At 40.1% G+C, this 12,520-nt stretch overlaps 1 long non-coding RNA gene across 2 annotated transcripts in view; it reads right to left on the reverse strand.

Annotated features, from left to right (window-relative positions):
- Positions 1 to 8,633, reverse strand: part of LOC127486866 (uncharacterized) — a 192,354-nt gene extending 183,721 nt beyond the window's left edge. The window contains exons 1-2 of one of the 2 annotated variants that reach the window (XR_011388573.1): positions 6,537 to 8,633; positions 5,584 to 5,713 (exon numbers count right to left, since the gene is read on the reverse strand). This is a non-coding gene — a long non-coding RNA (uncharacterized lncRNA). Of the gene's footprint in view, positions 1 to 5,583 lie in introns of both variants that reach the window. The other variant, XR_011388572.1, reaches the window with a different exon arrangement.
- Positions 8,634 to 12,520: the final 3,887 nt, after the last annotated feature.

Genomic DNA, 12,520 nt, shown 5'->3' on the forward strand with positions numbered 1-12,520 from the left:
GCAAAATCACTTTGATGAGCTTGTTAAAACGCAGACATCCTTGGGGCCAGTGCTGTGGCATAGCAGGTAAAGCTGCCACCCACACAGCTGGCATCCCATATGGGCACTAGTTCGAGTCCTGGCTGCTCTACTTCTGACCAGCTCTCTGCTATGGCCTGGGAAAGCAGTAGAAGATGGCCCAAGTGGTTGGGCCCCTGCACCCACATGGGAGACCCAGAAGAAGCTTCTGGCTCTTGGCTTCGGATGGGCACAGCTCCAGCTGCTGTGGCCATTTGGGGTGTCACCTAGAGGATGAAAGAGTCTCTCTCTCTCTCTCTGTCTCTCTCTCTCTGCCTCTGCCTCTCTGTAACTCAGCCTTTCAAATAAAAATAAATAAATCTTTAAAAAAATAATAAAATGAAGATATGTGCTCTCATTCCAGACCTCCTGATTCATAAATTTAGGAAGTGAGCCAAGGAACTGATATTTTCAGTAAGTTTCAAGTTTCGGTGAGTACACTGGTTCATGAGAGCTCCTGTTTCAGGGATCATAAGGTAGGAACAGTAAAGGAGAGAAAAGTGATCAGGCTTTGGAACAGTACGACAATCTTCTAACATTTGATTATGATTATTAACTAGAAAATTATAAAGCTTTCAGTAAACATTTTAAAAATGAAAAAACTTTATTGCATGTAGGCCTCAACATTTTCCCCAATAAAATATACTCAAAATTTTTAAGAATTAAAATTCATAAGAGACACAAAATTCACATTATAGGAACCATTCTAGGATAACATCTAGGTTGTTCACAAAGCAGTCTTGAAAGTCTAAATAGTTCTGGGGCCAGCACTGTGGTGTAGCAGGTTAAGCTGCCTTCTGCAAAGCTGGCATCACATTAAGGGCACTGGTTCAATTTCTGGCTGCTCTGCTTCTGATCCAGCTCCCTGCTAATGTGCCTGGGAAAGCAGCGGAAGATGGCCCAGGTTGTTGGGCCCCTGAACCCACACACAAGATCTGGATGAAACTTCTGACTCATGGTTTTGGTCTGGCCTACCCCTGGCCATCGTGGCCATTTGGGGACTGAACCAGAAATAGAAGCCAAAGAATTTCTTAAAAATTGAACAGAGTTTGGTTAAATGAATCTTACTTTACTTGTTAAGTGGTTTTGCAGTTATTTAGATTGATGAGAGGGAAAAGGCAAATTAAAAGCTAATTAAAACTAAAAAAGATAGTTCTGAAAGAAACAATAAAGGAAAGAGAAAGAGGGGAAGAAAGAATTGTAGGAAGTTTTCTAGGTATCAATGAAAGAGAAAGGGCTTTAATAATCAGAAAATTCCATCAAGATTATTCTTAACCCATGTGAGTTGTGCTCAGAGCATCCTCCGGTATATAATCTCCCTTTTATTTCCTGCTTTATAGATTGTATCTTTGGTTAACCCTGGGTTCTAGTCCTGGTCAGGGTGCCAGATTCTGTTCCGGTTGCTCCTCTTCCAGTCCAGCTCTCTGCTGTGGCCCCGGGAAGGCAGCGGAGGATGGCCCATGTCCTTGGGCCCTGCACCCGCATGGGAGACCAGGAGGAAGCACCTGGCTCCTGGCTTCTGATCAGCGTGGTGTGCCAGCCGCAGTGCGCAGGCAGCAGCGGCCATTGAGGGGTGAACCAACTCTCTGTCTCTCTCTCTCACTGTTCTCTCTACCTGTCAAAAACAATTTTTTTTGTGTTGTGCTTAGGCATGATTTTATTTTTAAAGATTTTTATTTATTTATTTGAAAGTCAGTTTGACAGAGAGAGAAGGAGAGGCAGAAAGAGAGAGAGAGAGAGAGAGAGAGAGACAGAGAGAAAGTCTTCCATCCTCTGGTTTACTCCTCAATTGCCTGCAATGGCTAGAGCTGTGCCGATCCGAAGCCAGGAGCCAGGAGCTTCTTCCAGATCTCCTGCATGGGTGCAGGAGCCCAAGGACTTGGCCATCTTCTACTGCTTTCCCAGGCCATAGCAGAGAGCTGGATAGGAGTTGGAGCAGCCGGGTCTCGAACCAGCATCCATATGGGATGCTGGCACTGCAGGCAGTGGTCTTACCCACCACACCACAGCACTGGCCCCCCCATGATTTGTTTTTAATTAAAATTTTTAAAAATTAAAAAAGGGTATTCTCTAAATTATTTGAAATTTAGTTTTGATATACTAAATTTCAATTTACAAATGAGCTTTTCTGGATAAATTTTGGAGAATCTACAATTTTAGATTTGTCTTCAAGTTTTAGTGGAATACTTGTTAAGTGAAGAAATAAAAGAAAGGTGGACACTTAACCCCTCTCCAGTTCTCCACCTAGAAAATAGGCATCTGTCAGCATTGTAATGGAAAGCAATGAGTCATAAAGAAACAACTTAAGGAAACTTAAAGGAAAGTTTTAAGAGAATATAAGGAGTTAATTCCAATATATTAAAAAGGTAATAATTTTCCATAGGAAATAGCATAAATCTTTATTGCTCCTGTAAGTACTTTCCCACAGTATTTGGAAATACAGGGTAATAAGGAATTCAGCAAAAAATATAAATTAGTTACACATTCAGCTATGTCCTTCTTTCATCTCTCTGGAGTCCTTATAGCAGGAATGAAGTACAAGTACAGGGGAACTGCAGTGCACCAAGTTTCAGGTATGCAGCACACACCTTATTCTTTTATCTTTGTTAGATTTACTGAGGTATAACTTACATACAGAACACATTACTCTTTTTAGCTGTACAGTTGTATGCATTTGACAAGCATTGACAGTCATGTATCATCACCACCATCAAGACATGGAATATGCTCATCATCCCCAGATAGTCCCTTATGTCCTTTGTAGAAAACACTCTAGTCTTACTCCCAGCCTTGGGGAACCAGTGATCTGATTTCTGTCTCATTTAAATGAAATTAGATAGTGTTTAGCTTTCTAGTCAGTTTTTTAAAAGCACAAGTGATTTTGAGATTCATTGACATTGCTGCACGTTGCTTGTTCATATTTATTGCTGACCAGCATTCCTTTACATAGGGTGTTTGAGGGGGTTGGGTTATTTTATTTTTTGCTTTGTTGTGTGCCTTTTATTCTTTGGTACAGCTTATTCTTAAGAGACTAGTATTCATCCATTAATATTATTCTATTTGTCTGGGTTCTCCAGAGAAATAGGCAACAGAGTGTGTGTGTGTATGCCTGGAAATGGACTGAGAAAGATTTTAAGGACTGACTCCAGTACGTTGTTCAGGATGGAGGATGCCACATATGAAACTTGCAGGCTGGGCTGGTATGCTGGAGCTCTAGGGAAGAACCAGTGCTGCAGGTCAAGTTCAAAAGTGGGGGGCCAGTGTTGCGGTATAGCTGGTAAAACTTCTGCCTGCAATGCCAGCATCCCATATGGGCACCAGTTTGAGTTCCGGCTGCTCCACTTCTGATCTAGCTCCCTGCTAATGTGCCTGGGAGAGCAGGAGAGGATGGTCCAAGTGCTTGGACCTCTGCACTTATGTGGGAGACCCAGAAGAAGTTCCTGGCTTCCAATCTGCCCTACCTCTAGCCCTTGTATCCACTTGGGGAGTAAACCAACAGATGGAAGACCTCTTTCTCCCCTCTTTCTCTGTAACTCCGCCTTTTAAATAAATAAATGAATCTTTTTTATTTTTTCTGTTTTTTTTTTTTTTTAACTTTTATTTAATGAATATAAATTTCCAAAGTACAGCTTATGGATTACAATGGCTTCCCCCCCATAATGTCCCTCCCACCCGCAACCCTCCCCTTTCCCACTCCCTCTCCCCTTCCATTCAAAAGCCAGTGAGTGATATTTGCACTTTTGTGATGCAAAGCATATTAACTGCATAATGTTAGCACAGCTGCTGAAACCCAGGATTGAACCAGGGACCTTTAGATCTTCAGTCTAACGCTCTCCCAACTGAGCTATCTTTAAAAACAACAACAACAAAAGTTCAAAAGCTGTCTGCTAGTGGCATTTCCTCTGGCTAGGAGGAGCTCATACTTTTGTTAGACCCACCCAGATTAGGGAGGGCAATCTGCTCTATTCCTTCTTCTGATTCACATGATAATATCATCCAAAAACACTCTCACAGACATACCCTGAGTAGTAAGCCAAATATCTAGTCATCCAGGGGCCCTTTTAGCTTCAGAATTTCGAGAAACTACATTTCTGTTGTTTAAGTTGTTGTTAAGTGATATTTTGTTATGGCAGCCCTAGCAAACTAATATACTTGCCTTCAACAATCTTATAGTTTTGTAAAGGAAGATATTTATATGTGAATAAATATAAGAAAAAGTGCAGGCATTAAAACATAAATTGCGTAGAAGATGGTGGAGGATAAATGTAGAGAGAGAAAAGAAGTTAGGAAAATGCTCTATGAATTTATACTACTTATGTCATTATTTTCATCTTTTAAAAAATTTTATTTAAGGTATACACATTTCATGCATTTCATATATAGATTTAGGAACATAGTAATGCTTCTCACACCAGCCCATTCTCCCACCCTTCTTCCTCCTCCTTCTCCTATTCCCACTCTTAATTTTTTAAAAAGATTTATTTATTTATTTGAAAGAGTTACACAGAGAGAGAGAGAGGAGAGGCAGAGAGAGAGATCTTCCATCTGCTGATTCACTTCCCAATTGGCCACAACAGCTGGAGCGGTGCCGATCTGAAGCCAGGAGCCAGGAGCCTCCTCCAGGTCTCCCACACGGGTACAGGAGCCCAAGAACTTCTACTGCTTTCCCAGGCCATAGCAGGGAACTGGATTGGAAGTGGAGCAGCTGAGACTCGAACCGGTGCCCATATGGGATGCCAGCGCTGCAGGTGGCTTCAATTGCTATGCCACAGCACCGGCTCCACTTTGTCTTATTTTTAATCAAGACCTGTTCTTTTTCCTTGTTTAAATATTTATTTATTTATTTATTTTGAAAGAATTACACAGAGAAAAGGAGAGAGAGAGAGAGAGAGAGAGAGAGAGAGAGAGAGAGATCTTCCATCTGTTGTTTCACTCTCCAGATGGCCATAACTGGCCGAAGCCAGGAGCTTTATCCAGGGCCTCTATGTGGGTGGTAAGAGCCCAAAACACTTGAGCCATTCTCTATCGCCTTTCCCAGGCCGTGATAGGGACCTGCATTGTAAGCAGAGTAGCTCGGATTTGAACCAGTGCACATATGCGATGCCTGCATTACAGGCAGCAGCTTTACCTGCTATGCTACAAAGTCGGCTTCAAGACCTTTTCTTGAAATGTCATAAATACTGGTTGTCCACAAACTTACAAAGAAATGAAAATGTTTGGCTAATTAACCTACCTTCATGAATGAAAAGGAGGTCTTTATACAGAATAAAAGCAAACTCTAAGCAACTGATGGAAGGAAAAACAATGTCCTGCTCATAACATTTTGTAGGAAAGATGCTTGCTAACATACTAATATACCAAGAAAAGTAAAACATTTCTTATGTCAACATGTAGAAAATAAAACTGAAGTCAAACCATCCCCTGAAAAGAAGGTGGCCAAATTATGATAATACCAAACCATCACACTATTAAGATGATTGCTATAGCATAACTAAAGCCAGAGTTCACAATGAAAAGTTTACCAACCTAGAAAATGTGAAGACTTCAGGAAAAAAGAAGTCAGGAGAACCATGATTGTGCACACACCAGGTGGAAGTTACTGTTCTATTGATGGGAGTTATGGGCTTCTTTATTGGTATACCAAGGGAAAATCTGGCTGAAAAAGTAAAGTTCAATTAAGAAAGAGAAAGAGAAGGTGAAATAAAGGTCAGTTGGCATAATCTAACCACTGCTGTTGAGTAATATGTTTTAGACATTATTTCTTGTACCTGTTCATATGAAAAAGATGTTTCTGATGTTATTGTTAGTATCTCGACATTTTTGTACTTAACAAGAGCACAAATGGGGTAAGAGCATATCAATTTTTCTCCATTAACTACCAATCTGACAGTTTTCCAATTAAACTTTTGTAAAACTTATGTGTAGTTTCTCAGGGATGCTTTCATTTTTTTCTATGTTTAGACAGAGAAATCTAGGACTCATTCTAAGTTGGATATAAAATATTTGTTGGTTCATTACAAGGAAAATGTTCTCATTTCTAACAATGCTTTAGTATTGCGAGGCATTTGAGATTTTACTCTTGGTTCAGGCTAACTTAACCTGTTACAGTTTTGTGAGTGCTGGCAGAAGTCACAAGAATCCTGGGTCTGAGAGCAGGTACTTCAGCAGGTACTCCTGCACACACAGCACAGCAAACAGCATGAGCACCATTTTCTCTTATCCTCAAGTTGTATGGGTTACATGTAATGCATCCAGATAATGCCTGAACATTAATGGATTGCACTGCAAAAGACAAACCCAGAGCCACGGGCTCAAACTTGAATAAGTAGCAAACAAGTCAGTTTCTCTTATGTCAAGAGCAAGCAGTTACATGATAGTCATGATATGGTCACTTTGACCTACTTAGTTTTCAATGTGTCTAGCTACAGTAACTTCTCAGTCTCAGGAGACAGATAAAACTTACAATTTGGCTTATTCACCAAAGGTGTGCAGAGATACACAGGACCAAGATAGATTTTCCTCTAAACATTCCTGGCAGAATTCAAATATTCATGTGAATATGTGACTTCATTGACCACTGTGATTATGCAGACTGACAGAAGCTTTAGGCTTTATTCCATTTGCCTCATACAACATTTAATTAAGGCACTTTCAACAATACCCAGGCAGCAAGGTGAGGTTGATCTGTAGCAGTGAACTCAATCATGACCTCAAGAGTTCTGAAATTCCACAAACTATGAAGTCTATCTTAGAATGTCAGTAGCTTTTCCTTAAGGTTCTCATTTGACCTTTCTATCTGATATGAGACATTAATCCAGGAACAATTGGTTGTATTCAGGATGGTTCAGAATCTGCCATTGAGAGCAATTCCATCAGCTGTAACAACTCTGACCAGTGAGTTGAGGCAGATCTGACTGCCTTCTAATGCTCGAATAGTCACTGATCACTTTTACTAAACTTGGGGACAAATTTACTTTCACCTTTTCTAATTAACTGACTCTTATCATGAGGACAATCAACCACATAGTGCATGTTAATGAGTCAATTATCCCTTCGAAGAACTCCTCCAAGTAATTAAGGGTCACCCTGGTTCAGCGAGTCATCTGAGGACTATGATTTATTCCAGGCTCCCTAAACACCTGAAGCCTCTTGTGACCACATCTTGGACAGACATTATTGTGATCTTGTGAGGGAGAAATTAATACCTTCTTTCCAAACAAGAAATAGAGTCCCATGGGTGAACAGGGTGTCACTAGAAACTTAATTAGAATGTCGGAGCTCTCTAGTGGGACTAATATGCTTGAGAGCACAGGTTGACAATGGACAGTGCCTACAATGTGTCTAGCTACATGGTGAGGAAGTCCACTCAATTCAACAACTAGGACACTGTATTTAAGCCTACTTCCTGGCATCACCCAGTACCACCTCATTAATAGGCAGACAAGTAAAGGACTACTTAGTTTCTAGTTGACTCTACAGTATGGTCAACATGTTCAATCCCAGTTCCCAAGGACTGCTTTCAAATTCTGTTAGTTTAGTTGTAGTCATCCAAAATAAACTTATTCTGCTTTTCTTCTAAAACGAAACCAACCAAACAAAAAGCAATTTCTGTTAGTTTCTAAACAAAGTCTCATCTCTTTCTTTTTCTCAGAGAGCTATGTCTATAGGCATCTTGTCCTTATCACCAAAAATTGCAAAGAAAGGTGAAAGGTCTGACAAGCCAGTCAACCAGTTTAGACAGAAGACTCACGTGTTAAAGACAAAGGATAATTATTACCTACAGCAATAGCAGTGGGCAGAGTATCAGTGTTACTTTTCATGCTGCTGCCCTGAACCTCAATTTACCCAGGTTAACATGAAGAGGTTCAGATAACACAAGCACTTGCATTAGGGCTACATTACAGGAATTTAAGGAACCTGAATTTTTATAAGAAGTAGTAAACACTGCCCTTTGCTCCATAGGTAATCATTTTCTCTATCTTCCAAGGCTGATCACTATATATAAATATCTTTAAAAAGATAGTTTAGAACAGTTATTCTTAAGTGTTGAAAATTAACTGAAATGTGATCCCTGTTGAACATGGTGGTGGGAATGGGAGAGGGAAGAGATGTATAATTTGGGACATGCTCAGGCTGACTTGCCCCAAGTGGTGGAGTTGGAAGCATACCAGGGGATTCCAATTCAATCCCATCAAGGTGGCATGTACCAATGCCATCTCACTGTTCCAGGTGATCAGTTTCAGTTCACAGTTGGTCATGGTGAAGGGACTGGGAGTCAAGGGGAGCACATAGACAAGTCTAGTACCTGCTAACGCTAACTGATGGAGTAAATAAAGGGGAGAGTGATCCAACATGGGAAGTGAGATACTCAGCAGACTCATAGAATGGCAGATGTCCTAAATAGCACTCTGGCCTCAGAATCAGCCCTAAAGGCATTCGGATCTGGCTGAAAAGCTCATGAGAGTATTTCAGGCATGGAAAGCCAAGACACTCTGGCAAAAGATCTCTGCGAGTGAGATCCCAGTGGAAAGAACAGGCCATCAAAGAAGGAGGTACCTTTCTCTGAAGGGAGGAGAGAACCTCCACTTTGACTATGAGCTTGTCTAAACAAGATAAGAATCGGAGAACTCAGAGGGCTTCCATAGCCTTGGAAACTCATGACTGGAGCATAGGGAGATTACTGATGCCATAGACAGGAGTGTCAATTGGTAAAGTCAACAACAGGAGTCACTGTGCACTTACTCCTCATGTAGGATCTCTATCCTTAATGTGCTGTACATTGAGATTTAATGCTATAACGAGTACTCAAACAATATATTTCACTTTGTGTTTCTATGGGGGTGCAAACTGTTGAAATCCTTACTTAATGCATACTAAACTGATCCTCTGTAAAAAAAAAAAAAAAAAAATTATCAATTCCCAACTTGACTCTCACTGGGATTAAACATGACAATAGGTCTGCTCTGATTTCATCATCATTTTAAAAAATCATCTATTATTTTTCACTTTATGTTTCTGTGTGGGAGCAAACTGTTGAAATCCATACTTAATGTATACTAAGCTGATCTTCTGTATATTAAGATAATCGAAAATGAATCTTGATGTGAATGGAAGGGGAGAGGGAGTGGGAAAGGGGAGGGTTGTGGGTGGGAGGGACGGTATGGGGGGAAAGCCATTGTAATCCATAAGTCGTACTTTGGAAATTTATATGCATTAAATAAAAGTTTAAAAAAAAAAAGATAGTTTAGAACAAAGAGAAGTGAAGACTCCAGATACGCAAGAATTGATGGAAAATTGTCTCTTAACAAAAACCTGGACTTTCTTAGTAGAAATTACTGGAAGCCACTGGTATTTATGAATTGACTTCTAGTTCATATTTCCATGAATTAGGATTATATTCAACTACTGTGGTTTAATTCAGCGTGTGTTTTTTGTTTGTTTGGTGTGCTTTTTTTCCTGCATACAACCAGAAGCCCAGAAGTAGATGGTCCAGATCTGGTAGAGCTAAAAGTGAGTTCATCAAGGATGCAGATTCCTATCATCCAAGTCCACTATTCTCATCATTCAGCTTTCCACTTCATGGTTATAACATGCATATTACTTCTCTGTTTGGTGCTAGGTGGAGAAAAATCATGACGAGGTTGAAAAAAGTTTAAAAATATGGATAGGAAAAAGGAATAACTAGGATACAAATGATTATGGTACTCTAACAAGTTGATTTTCACAGACACAGTGTGGATTTATAAATAATAAGTTTGTGTAAGCAGATGCATTGGATTAAAGTGACAATATATTTGGAAGCTCATATGCTGACAATCAATTGAGATAACAGAAATGACTGACAGGTTTAATGCAACTACATAATTTAGTAGATACACAATAGTTCAAAAATACATTGTTGGGGCCAGCACTGTTGCATAGCAGGTAAAGCCACTGCCTGCAGTGCTGGCATCCCATATGAGCGCCAGTTTGAGACCCAGCTGCTCCACTTCCAATCCAGTTCTCTGCTATGGCCTGGGAAAACAGTAGAGGATGGCCCAAGTCCTTGGACCCCTCCATTCACATGAAAGACCCAAAGGAAGCTCCTGGCTCCTGGCTTCAGATCAGCGCAGCTCTGGCTGTTGCGGTCAATTGGGGAGTGGATCAGTGGCTGGAAGACCTCTCTCTCTACCCTCTCCTTCTCTCTGTGTGTGACTCTTTCAAATACATAAATAAATCTTTAAAAACATACATTGTTAAGGAAATGGGAAATTTGAAATTGTTATACAAATACAGTTAAAGCAACAATGTAATCTTTCATTGTTTGGCATTGAGTTATAGCTTGTAACCCCTTGTAAAAATAAGCACCATGCTTACCAAGAGACCAGAATTCAGCTTGCAGCTATTTTAGTTTACAACACCCCCCTAGTGTGTCACTATATTTCTTTACCTTTTGGATTACCTTATGGAATTGCTATATAGGATTCAACACCAAGAAATCTACATTTCCTTAGAAGAAAAATGTTTTTTTTTTCCAATGAATAATTCTCTTACAAAAACCAAAAGTCACACTGTCTGCTGTAGTTAGCAGTGGATAACTTTTAGCATAAGCTGAGGCAATCAGTTTCTAAACAATCCATTTATGGCTGATAGATCATTGTATTGAATCATCTCAAAGCACTAAACATTTTCAAAACTGAGAAAAAAAAATGTTTCTACAGACCAAGAACTAAAGAAACAAATAGATTAAGGAAAAAGATGATCCATTAACTGTGTGTTGCATGGGTTTCCCATGCTCTCAAATTTTTAGCTCCTGTACATTTTCTAAAACTTTGTTTAAAAAGGATCCATTGAGATGACTTTGCATATGGTAGACAAAGTGTGGAGCTTTGTCAGAAACTAATTCTACTTTAATAACCTAGAGTTCATTATACATGGTTAGAGGCATAATTTTCATGGTGAGCCCTTATTTTACTTTACTGGGTGAAACTCATCAATGACAGTTTCTAAGGACAAAATAATTTGCTTCTATTGTTAAAAATTGTTAAGTAATAAATAACAAGTTCTTTAACCAATTGAAGGATATGTCCAGGAAGTTCTTGCAAGTCCAAGATTGAGTGCTATGGATACAAACCGCTGTGTTTTTTTTTTTTTTTTAAATATTTATTTATTTTATTTTAAAGGCAGAGTTACAGAAAGGCAGAGGTAGAGAGAGAGGTTCTCCCATCTGCTGGTTCACTCCCCAAATGGCTGCAACTGCCAGAGCTGTGCTGATCCAAAGCCAGGAGCCAGGAGCTTCCTCTGGATCCCCCACGTGGGTGCAGGGGCCCAAGGACTGACTTGGGCCATCATCCACTGCTTTCCCAGGCCATAGCAGAGAGCTGGATTGGAAATGGAGCAGCTGGGTGTTGAACCAGCACCCATATGGGATGCCAGCAGCAGCTTTACCTGCTATGCCACAGCGCCAACCCTGTTACTGTTTTTCATATGGTATTCATACTAATCATTTGTATTCATAGTTTTTATTGCTTAAACCATCCCATAATTTTATTTGAACTCCTCAGTATTCCTATGAAGAATCACTTCTAAACACTACTGCCCCATTTTATATTTTAAGGAAATTAAGACAAAAAAAAATGTTTGACTTGCTGGAAGCAACCCACAGACAAGAGAAATCATTATGGGCATGACAGATTTGGTCCTTCCTCTTTTGAAACCATTATTCTAGTGGTACATTCAGACAAGCTGTGGGCAACTGTAATGAGGTAAAGGTTGAGCCAGAGAGGCACAAGGCATAACCACCATGGAAAGGCACATGAACATATTTGGGGAGAGCAGGTTAGGGGAATCTTCTCGAAGGAAATAAAGTATCATTTCAGACTTTCACTGTGTTGGTTCTAGGGGACAATATTAGCTTCTACTAAGTTAACTTGTTCTGATCTCAGAATTTTCCCAATTTTGGACTTGATAAACACTTGAATCAATACCACATAATCAACCGCACCCAAGCCAAGGTTTCTCCCACCAGGGTTCTTGCACCAACTGTGGTCTTATTAAAACTACAAACAGAAGGGTTGGGAAGGGTGTGGCAGGAGCCATCCTTGACACACCTTTTCTAAATCTCATGGGGATGTGGTCCAGGAAAATTGCTGCTCCGATCATAAATACCGTTGTCAATTTGGAAAAGTGAAAAAAAATAAAAATAATATTTTTGAATGTGACTTTAAACGGCTCCTGCTTCAATACAGGTCTCTCCACTCCCCTCTTTTCTTGACTGGGCATATGGGAGACAGCCTGCATGTGGGCAGCGTGGGAAGGTATTGTACATGACTTAGGAAACAAGTGCTACACTGCGGGCTGTCTTCACTGTTCCCAGCAACGTGGCTGGCTTAGGGTAGGTGCCTGATAAATGCTGATTTATTGAACGCAGGGTCACAGGCATTTGTAATTTCCAAATGTTTGAAAATCCTTTCTCCTAGCGTCC

Source organism: Oryctolagus cuniculus, chromosome 5 (assembly GCF_964237555.1).
Source record: "Oryctolagus cuniculus chromosome 5, mOryCun1.1, whole genome shotgun sequence".
NCBI classification, from domain to species: domain Eukaryota; kingdom Metazoa; phylum Chordata; class Mammalia; order Lagomorpha; family Leporidae; genus Oryctolagus; species Oryctolagus cuniculus.